Below are 10,799 nucleotides of genomic sequence, written 5' to 3'. Positions count from 1 at the left end.
GTCCAAGGTTAAGATAGCTTTCTTCTTTGCTTGTTATCCCAAAAAATGTGTTTTAATAATGACTTGTGACCAGAAAAAGTAATCAAGCACCTTCTGCCTTCTAATAGGAACATAGAGAGAGCACACATTGCAAAGGAAAGGGGAAAAGAAATATTTTCTGGCAGTCAGAAGAAACCTTAATCTCTTTCCAGTTTAGGCGGTGTGACAGGAATGTCCTACTGAGGAATGAGTAAGCAAAATGCCCATCTTATAAAAGGAGTGGGAGAGAGAGAGAAAAAAAATACAAGGCTTTAAGAAGTTCACTCTCTAGGCAGATTACTGTAAGTTAGCAGTGATCTCATTTTTAGCCCCCAAAGTTGGCCAAAAATCAGAATATTGAAAAGTGATGAAAAACAAAGGACCATATTTTGTTTTTGAATTCATTAGTGTTAATATTAAATTAATAAGTCTTCCTTAGCATCTTCTGTCCCCTTTTCTGAGAAAGGAAATGGCTCAGTTATGGATCAGAAATGAGGAATAACAGATGGACAGCCCAAGTTCAGTACTAGTGTGCAGAAGTTATTAATAATGGCTAATAGTGAGCACTTATGGGGTGCTTCAAAATTTGTAGAGCACTTTACATATTTTATCTCTTTTGATTCTCACAATAAACCTCTGAATTTGCTACTGTTATTATCTCTATTTTACAGATGAGGAAAACTAGGGCCCAGGAAAGGCCTTAGGTAGATCTTTAAGGGGCTGAGAGGTGGGGTTGTAGGGAAAGATGTAAACAACAACTATTGGGGAATGAGAAGGCTTAAGTGCGTTGTGATCCATTCATATCAGTAAGATTAAGGGTTCATCCAAATATGGAATGCTAATAATGATATCCTCCTTAATGCTAGTACTTCCTTTTTTTTTAAATCTTTAATCTGTTACATGTCTGATCTCATTGTTGTGTGCCTGTGAAACCTGGACAGTATACCAGCACCATACCAGGAAACTGAATCACATCCATTTAAATTGTCTTAGGAAGATTCTGAAGATTATCTGGAAGGATAAGGTATTGGACTCTGAGGTCCTTTCTTGTACTAAATCACCAGGCATTCAAACTCTACTGCAGAGAGCAAAATTCCAACAGGTTGACCATGTTCAAATGCCAAACATACGCTTGCCTAAAATACTATTTTATGAATAATTCACACAAGGTAAGTGCTCAAATGGTAGTCAAAAGAAGCAATACAAGGACACTCTCAAGGTTTCCCTGAAGAACTTTTGAATTGATTGTGTGACATGGGAGAATCTGGCAAAGGACTGCCGCCTAGTGTGGCATTCCTGCCTCAAAGAAGGCTCTGAGTTCTATGAACAAAGCAGAATTGAAGTAGCTCAAAAGAAATGCAAGATGTGCGTGTTTAGAGAACTCATCCTAAATGTTCACTTGGATTATTTGTGCCTGACCTATGGGAGAGCATTCTGAGCTCCTACTGGTCTGATCAGCCACAGCTGGACACAAGGTAAATTGACTCTAACATAGTGATGTTATTTTGGTCCACTTCAACAATGAGGGATAACAACCAATCAACCAATACACCTTGTTTGTATAAAATTGTTTGCATGTTGTCTTGCCCATTAGACTGAAAATTCCTTGAGAATAAGGATTGCCTTTTACTTTTCTTTGTATCTCCAACGTTGAGCATAGTGTCTGGTACTTAAACACGTACTGACATTTACATAGCATTCTAAGTTTTGCAAAGCACTTTATACACATTATCTCATTTGCTCTGTCAGCATAGCCATGTGATGACTGTGGTTGAAGTATATAAGTTCCACCCCTCTCTCGGCTCTCTGCCACTTCCAATCATCCCTTTGTCCCACACTAAGTAACTTCTTGTTTGAGCTCTGCTCTATCTGCCCAGATATCCTCCAGTTCGGTCCTTGTTGGCCTCATCCTATTCACTCAATGGGCGTTACCTTCCTCTAAGTGAGTACCTGAAAAGGCCAAGGTCTCCCAGTGCATCCTGGGTCATCTCCAGTCATCTTGATGGATATCTGGTCACTGGACCCAGATAGCTCTGGAGGAGAAGTGAGGCTGGTGACCTGCACAGCTCTCCCTCCCTCAAAACAAAGTCAAGTCCAAGTCATGTCATCATTTCTCTGATGTTATGGTCTTCTTCAAAAATGAAGGATGAACATAGACAGAGATAAATACTTTTATGGTCTCCATTTTACAAATGAGGATATTTGGAGAAATTAGTTGGGTCACACAGAGTGCCACAGATTGTACTATGCATCTGAAGAAAGATTTGAACCATCTCCCCTGTTCCTAGTCCATCACCCTCATCACTATAGATATACATATGCAAACTTTGCTTGCACTGGTGTCATCAACTCTTATGATACAGGGGATCATAGAACTACAGGTAGAAGGAACCTCAGTCATCTAATCTAAACTTCTTGCTTATGAATTACCCAGATTCTTTGCTTCATTGACTTCACTTTTCTGCTAATGACCCTCTGGTTTCTTAACTAGATCATGGGTAGCAGAAGGTACAGGAGATGAAATTCAACTTAATCTATTTTACTCTCCTGAGACTCTAGCTAAAATAATAAAATGATAAAATGAATGTAATCCAGAGTTCTCTGGGCATGCTCAGTTTACCTAAAAGGGAGTTCACTGCATCCCCTACCACATGAGTAGGGGTGGCCTCCTTTAATTGGCTACTTGCATCTTTAAAATGGGAAAGACTGAGCCATTCTTTCTGTTTCTGTTGCTCTCTTATTGGCTGTATTCACCCACAACAAAGGCAACATGAACTGAGTAGGTGAAAAAGCATTTCTCCCCCTCCCCCTCCCCCTCCCCCTGCCCCTCCCCTCTCTCTCCCCCTCCCTCCCCATCTCTCCCTCTCCCTCCCTTCCCTTAGACAAACAAATCTAGGGGTGTCTGTTTCTGGTCTATGTTGTTTGTCCTCCTTAGTTTCAGGTGCCCAAGATGATCTTCATAGGACCAGTGAGTTCAAGTCACTTGGACCTTAGAACCAGGATTGCAGGCAAAAGGGTGCAGCCAGCCAGCTGAGCATGGAAGCGCTGAGAGGCCAAAGTGTCTGGGACTTGAGCCTGAGGAGGGGACTGAATTTGGGACAAGGGAACTGAGCTAAGCTATGAAACCAACCCCTTCCCCTCTCCCAGAGATGGAGGTGGTGTAAAAGGAGGAAGTTTATACTTTCCAAGTGTTGGGGGAATAAGTTTGTGTATTTGTAATTATAACATTTGAAGTAAATGTTTCTGGGTAAAAATTCATCTGACTTAATGGTTAATGATATTAGATGCAGAGAGCTTACCACAATTAAGGGGGGGGGCACTGAAACCAATGACAGAGAACCTAGACACTCCCTGTCCCTTTAAGGGTAGCAGAGAAGACAGGATATAGACTGAGATGCGGTCCACCTGGCCATCAGGCAGTAGTAGAAGCTAGCTTAGTCACAGTTTCACATTAATAAAGTAAAAATGCAGTCTGGGGATGGCCAGTACATGTCAGTTATTTGTGGTAACCTTGAGCTCCATTTCTATGGTTGATAAAACTTGTTTTCTTCTAACATTCAGTTTAGTTGCTTTCATATTTCTAATTAGGGAGAAGAATAACTTAATTTGCTTGGGCTTTCCATTACTAACAGTAACTCATATTTATACAACTATTTAAAGTGTACAAAGGACTTTATATACATGCTCTCAGCTTCTGTCCTCACAACAACCCTTTAAGTTAGGTGCTATGTTTATTTCCATTTTACAGATGAGATTCAGAAAGATTAAATGACTGAAGCTGGTAAATATCAGGGGGGAAAGTAGAACAGTGACCCCTCATACCTGTGACCATCTGGTGAGGTAGATAATGCTTGGACTATCTCTGTTTTACAAATGGGGAAATACAGGTACAATGTGATCAAATAAATGGACCAAGACCATATAGCTAGTAAATGAGAGACAGGATTCTTCATTCATTTCACAAGCACTGATGATATAAGTCCTATGTGCCAGGCACTCTGTTAGATACTAGGAATACAAAAGCAAAAACAAGACTCCCTGCTCTCACGTAACTTACAATCCACCGAGGAGGAGAAACAGCACATACACAGGAAAGTAAATATAAAATGCATGCACCAGAAATACAGGGCATTGTGGGAGAAGGGGAAGAAGAGATGAAGTCAGTATTGATGGAAGTGAATTCAAATAGACTTCCTGTAAAAGGTGGCTCTTGAAATGAGTTGTAAAGGAATCTACTGTTGTTGTGGAATCTAGGGATTCTAAGAAGACATGATAAGGATGGGTATGATAACTGTAATTTTTAAAATATATTATTTGATGTTGTAGTTATAAGGGACAGGACTCCAATATGGAGTCACTTAGGTGAAGTGGTCCTAATGACCATAAACATATAAGTAATTGCAGACAGATTATACTTTTCCACTGTCCTGATTCATTCTGCCCATGACATAAACACATGAACAATAATGGCTCCTCATTGGACAAGACTTCTAGCCAACTGTGCAGCTGAGTACCAACATCTGTTTTTGGGATCTCTAATTACAAATACAATTTTTAGTTCTGATTAGAAAACTTCCCTATCCCTGGTACTGATATGTGACCTGAGAATTTCCTTACCACATCTGTATCTGATTAGGAATGGCCCCTCCCAAATCTGGCATCAATTACCTGTTCTCAACCAAGCCCATCTTTAAGCCCCCACTGCATTCTGGGCAAGGAAGTAACATGGTCACAACTATGCTTTAAATTCATGGATTATGGAACTGGAAGAGACCATCTAATTCAACCAAGTTATTTTGAGTTGAGTTGAGGAAGCACAGGGAGAGGGAAACTGAAAGACTTGCTGAAGGTAACATAAATATTAAGAGACAGAGCTGGGATTTGAACTCAGGTCTCCTGACTCCAAACCTAGCACTCTTTCCCTATAATATCAATTTGACAGCTATGTGGAAGGCAGATTCCAGAGAACAGTGATTGGAGCCAGGTAGAGCATAATAGTAGTATATAGTGGCATGTGCCTTACAACATCTCACTTGGTTTACACAGTCACCCTGGGAGATAGATGCTGTTTTTATCCCCAATGGACATTGGAGGAAATTGAGGCAACCAGAGGTTAAGTGATGTGTTCAAGGTCACACAAGTAGTAAATATCTGAGGCTGGATTTGAACACAGGTCTTCCTGACTCCAAGCCCAGCCCTTTATCTGATATACCCCCTAGATGCCTTAATTAGGAAGCTATTGCAGTAGTCCAAGTGAGAGAGGATAAGGGCATGAACTAGGATGGTAACACTGGGAATAGAGAAGAAACAAATGACAAGATATGATGGAGACAGAACTGTCAAGATTTGTTAACCGATTGATCAAATAGTAAGTGTGAGGGAAAATGAATCTAAGCTCACAAGCCTGGGTGATAGGAAGAATCTCTGTGAGCTTAAGAGAAACAGGAAGTTAGGAAGAGGGTAGGGCATAAAGGGACAGGAAATGAGTTCTGTTCAAGCATAACGAATTCAGACGGTAGCAGGACACTTGAATAGGTAATTGGTGACATGTGACTGGAGCTCTAGGGTTTGATTAGCTATCTATCCATCCATCTATCTATCATCTATTGATTTCCATGCATATCTATGTCTACATGTATATCTATCTGGGAATTTATCTATGTATAAATAATAGTCAAATGGGTCTTCTGACTCCAATTTAAGCATCCTAGTTGCTATCCCAGTACTTATTTTAACTTGCTTCAGGGAAGACTGGAACCTATGAAAAGAAATACTTGCCTCTCAAAATATTGCAAGTAATATTCATTCTTTTTTTTTTTTGCTCTTTTCACAGCTTTATATCATATGCCCACCATGGCATCAAAATAATGATTTCTGTCAATTTAAATGTTAAAAATTAGAGATTCTGCAAAGGAGTTTTGGCAGGATATGGGGGCAAGAATAGTACCATAGACTAAAATAATAGGAAAGGGGATAGGAAATAGGTCAACAGATGGCCTTGATGATGTTGGCTACCTGAAGGGGCAATTGATAGGTTGTAGGGAGGATCTTAAAGCCATAGAACCTGGGCCCAAATTGGTTGGCAGGCTGCTTGGGCTTATACTCAGGATTCATCATGAAGAGCATATGGGTAAAGCCAATGCCAAAGTAAGGATCATCCGTATGGTGGCGCCTGAATGATTTTGGTGTGTAAACATTCATGCACTTGGGGCAGAACAGCTTTACTTTGGCAACACCTGACATGTATGACAGTCCAATGGACAACATGGGCTGGTTTCCACAATATACCTAGGGACAATAGCCAAAGTTTCCCTGCTGGTATTTTTTTTAACATCTGGGCAATGCCATGGTTGAAGAAGATGTATCAGGCACAAATTAGCCTACGTAGCATACCAACTGACTGCTCAATTAGATCACTCTGGCTGGGGGTCATCATCTAACAGCTCATCAGGTTCTGAGTACAGTATCATGTCTAGTACCTGCCTACAGTGGGACACATTCATTGAGGGCTGTGAGGTTGAACTTCTCCTTGATATAAGCCTCCCTCACCTCAAGAATCCGCTGACAAAAGCCTATAGAATCATGAGATCCAAGACTACTTCCTCTGAGCCACTCATCTTTATATCAGTCATCAGTCTGGGGCTGGGGAGCAAGAGGAGAAGGTTGATCCCACTGGGCAGCAGGGTTAGCAGCTAAAGTCCTACAATGAAGGCCTAGGATCCCATCAGGCCCTGCCATGGCAAACAATAGTAATGTCCACTCTTTAAGGGTGTTTTCTAATCCCTTTATTATAGAATTTTTGTAAAGCCAGATACAACATGGGCTTCGACGTGTGTATTCTAAGGTGCAGTAGAAACTCAAATCAGTTTTATTCTCCTTCTATGTGTATGCTAAAAAATTCAGAATTAGAACTAGAGAATAATAGTCTTTAAAAAATACAAAAATGCTAGCAAAGAGTTGTTAAGCAAAGAAAAAAGGGGGAGGGGCTTGCTTTTAGTCACCTGATTAAAATCACCAAATCAGAAACAGTTGAAAGTAGCTAACATTTTGATAGAGAAGGTTAATGTGGGTTGGAGAAAATGATGTAGACTATTTAGACCCCACAGTGGAGTTAGTGAATGAAATATAGAATTTGGTTGGGTAGGAAAAAGAGGAGGAGAATGCTTGGGGATAGAGGGCCAGAGGAACAGTACCTGAATAGTGCAGAAGATGGTAGGGACAAATATAGTGAGTGTATAAAATAGAAGGAGATCTGCTGGACTAACATAATATTCAGAATGGGAGTTCTGACTAAGGACAAAAGGCATCAGTAATTTTTTTTTTTAAGAAAAGCAATTTTAAAAAGTAAAAATTCTAGGACAAGACACATTCTTCACTCTTCCATACAAGGACAAGTTGTTCTGGATTTCTCTCATGTATACCCCACCAAGGTTATGACGAATTTGAAAATACCAGCTCAGACTGGGTTATGACCTGGGTCCCTTTAAATTTCTCCTGTGGATGAATCTGGATGAAACTTTACAAAAGGCATGAAGGGGATCCCAGGACTTGGCTTCCAACTGACATGAAATATTGCTTTAATACTCTCAGGTCACAGAGCAGAACTTATGTACAGTATATCCTTAAGAAGATCTAACCCTTCCCCAACAGTCATGACAACACTCAAACTAAACAGTTTTGTTTTGTCCTCTTCTGAGTTGTACCAACGAGATCCCAGAGTGTTCTGAATTTTCTGTGTCTGGATTTTGGCTACTCCTACACCATTCCTTTTGGGGATGTAGATGTCTGCTTAGACTCTTATTAGATTTCATTGCTGCCTGAATGACAGGCTCCATGTGTCCTAACCTAGCATTCAAGTACGATCCAAATCAGTAGGAGGAAGGAGGTTTAAATCATTTTTCCTCCAACATCTGGTTTGATACCTAGAACTTTAGGGGCCTCCACCACAGCATTATCTTCAGCTGTAAGAATCAAATCATTGTCTGTCCTTCGGGTCTCCCAGCCAGGAAGAGATGGAACCACTTGGCGAGCTGCAAAAATTGTGTGGAATGCAGAATTCCAAGCAGTTACTCCTAGCTTTGACCTAGGAGTAAAGAACAATTTGAGGCTCTCCTAAATAGTACCCTAGACAATAAACATTCAACCAACACATCAAGGCTTTGAATCCACTGTAGTATATAACCATTACACAATGTTTTACTACCATGTCAGCTTTAAAAGTAAACTTATTGTGGGTAGTAGTACACAAATTACCCAGTTCTCCTGGCTGAGTAGGGTACCATATTTCAGACTCAGCAGAAAGCATATCACCACCATCCCTGTTCCCCTCCCAAACCTTAGTAGAAACTTTCATGCTATATTTAATATTTAAACTTGTTACCTTAGAACCTTATTCAGTATACTCTCCAGAGTTCCTTATGAATTACATTTTCCGAATTTGTGGGTGGGGACTGAGGGCAAAGAGGAGGCAGGGCAATCTTGATATAATTGGCAAGAAACACATATTTTGACCTATGCCCTCTCTGGAATTCTGCTTAATAGCTCATCTTCAAATCCTCTCTTGGAAAAGGAATTTATATTACATAATCATGAAAAATAAACCCAACATGAGCTAACATGTTACAGCACTTCATGGTCCCAGGTGATTAATCTAGTACACAGTTTCATGGACCTGGGTGAAAACATGGACAAATAAAGTCTGCCTCCTTGAGCATGAAATCATGTTAGAGTCCACCTAGTGGACACGAAGACAGATCATTTACAATTTCCTACTTATTTCAAAGGTATTTGGAAATTTGATAGTAATTAAAGGGCTTGCTAGGGCAATTTAATAAGAAGGTTCTTCTAGATTGGAAATTAACTTTGATTGATAATAAGGGTTTAACCAGACTTGATATATTGGATAGTTTTTCTCAGATACTGCCCAAATCCTCCTTTCTCTTCTTTGTTCCTTGCTATAAGAGATGATTCCTTGCAGAGGGAAGAAGGAAAGGATAAATTCGGAAGAAAAGATGATAGAAAACCAAGCTATTGATAAAATTTTAAAAGGGGCAAGTGTTCTGCTGCAAAGTATTGACGGATCTTTTAAGTAATGTCTCAACTCAAGGATTCTTTTCAAAATTGCCTATTAGGATAATAAGTTTATTCATTTGAAATTTGTTTGCAATTCTTCTGACTCTCATCGATTAAAACCTATGAGGCTCAAGAAAAGATTAATCCAAATGTGTCCTAAGGCTTTTGTCTCAGACTTCCCCAAGGAATCTATTCACAAGGTTGCTGCATTGGATGTGTTGGCAAGACACAAAAGAGACAATAGTAATTTCATTCCACACCAGGCACGTGCATCCGGCAGGCAGAGATTAGACCCAAATTTCTGCATTTCTGCTATCTTCCCTTCAATAGTAAAGTAAAGTAAAACAAAACAAAACAAAACAAAAAACCAAACCCACAAATACCTTGACTAATCAGTAACAGCAGGGTGTAATGAAAAGTCTTGGAATCAGATCATTTAAATCTTTCTGTTCCTCAGTTTCTTCATCTGTAAAATTTGGATAATAATACTTGCCCCATCTACATCACTAGGTTGTTTTGAGGAAAGTGCACATGCTATAAACCTTAAAGTATTATGAATAATATGGATTTTTTGCTGGAAGAATTCTTAGAGGTCATTTGGTCCAACTCCCTAATTTTATTTTTTTAAATAAATTTTTGATATCTTTTTTTTAACAAAACAATAATTTCTAGATATACCAATTTTTCACCCATTGAACCTACTTTTGTAACAAAGAAAAATAACAAAAGCCAAAGAAACCATATAGGCTGTGTATGAAGGCATATGCAACATTTCCCACCTGTAGGCCCCTACCTGTATCTCAGAAGGAGAGTTCTGTAATCTGTTCTCCTCAGTCCATTTTTGGTCATTTTAATTATTCAGAGTTCAACTTGTGTTTACTTTCTCATTTAATTGCCATAATCATTAGGTATATTGTTCCTTAAGTTCATTTTCCCTCCACTCTATCACTTTATATGTTTTCCCATGTTTCCCAGAATTCCTCATATTCATTGTTCCTTATGGATAAGGAATAATATTTCGTTACGTCCATATATCACAATTGTAAGTCATTTTCAAAAAAATTGATATTCAAGTTTTTCTACCAAAGAAAGTGATACTACATATATGTTGGAGTACATAAGTCCTCTTTATATTTCTAATCTCCTTGGTTAGATTATCCATAGTTAGATTACTAGGGCAAAAGGTATGAATATTTGAAAAGGAAATTGAGGTCCAGAAAGGTTAACAAGATTACTTTTGTACTAAATAGCAGAGTCAGGACTGGAATACAATACCTCTAACTCTAAATAAAGCATTCCTTTCATAACACTACTTGCTTCCTACTAAATCATCCTTCCTCATATTACAATGTGCTATAATTTTAATGCATTATTAGCAATATTTAATTGACACCAATAATAAAGTTGGGCTACTAATTTAAAATAACATTTTTTCCCATGAAACTTTGTTATAACTGTCCTCCCAGAAAGGGAACTCTATGTCTTTGACTTTCTCATAGCATTTTGTACTTCTCCTTGGCATTCATATTCTAATTTATATTGGTAATGGGGACAGCTAGGTGGCGCAGTGGATAGAGCACCAGTGCAGGAGTCAGGAGGACCTGAGTTCAAATCTCACCTCAGACACTTGGCACTCACTAGCCGTGTGACCTTGGGCAAATCACTTAACCCCAATTTGCCTCATCCTGGGTCATCTCCAATCATCCTGA

General features: G+C 39.2%; 1 pseudogene; it reads right to left on the bottom strand.

Moving 5' to 3' along the window:
* Positions 1-503: 503 nt before the first annotated feature.
* Positions 504-9,363, bottom strand: LOC140523144 (casein kinase II subunit beta-like; annotated as a pseudogene).
* Between the last annotated feature and the right edge of the window lie 1,436 nt (positions 9,364-10,799).

This window comes from Notamacropus eugenii, chromosome 2 (genome assembly GCF_028372415.1).
Source record: "Notamacropus eugenii isolate mMacEug1 chromosome 2, mMacEug1.pri_v2, whole genome shotgun sequence".
NCBI classification, from domain to species: domain Eukaryota; kingdom Metazoa; phylum Chordata; class Mammalia; order Diprotodontia; family Macropodidae; genus Notamacropus; species Notamacropus eugenii.
The sequence above is the reverse complement of the archived record's forward strand: the minus strand, read 5'-3'. Positions and strand labels throughout refer to the sequence as shown.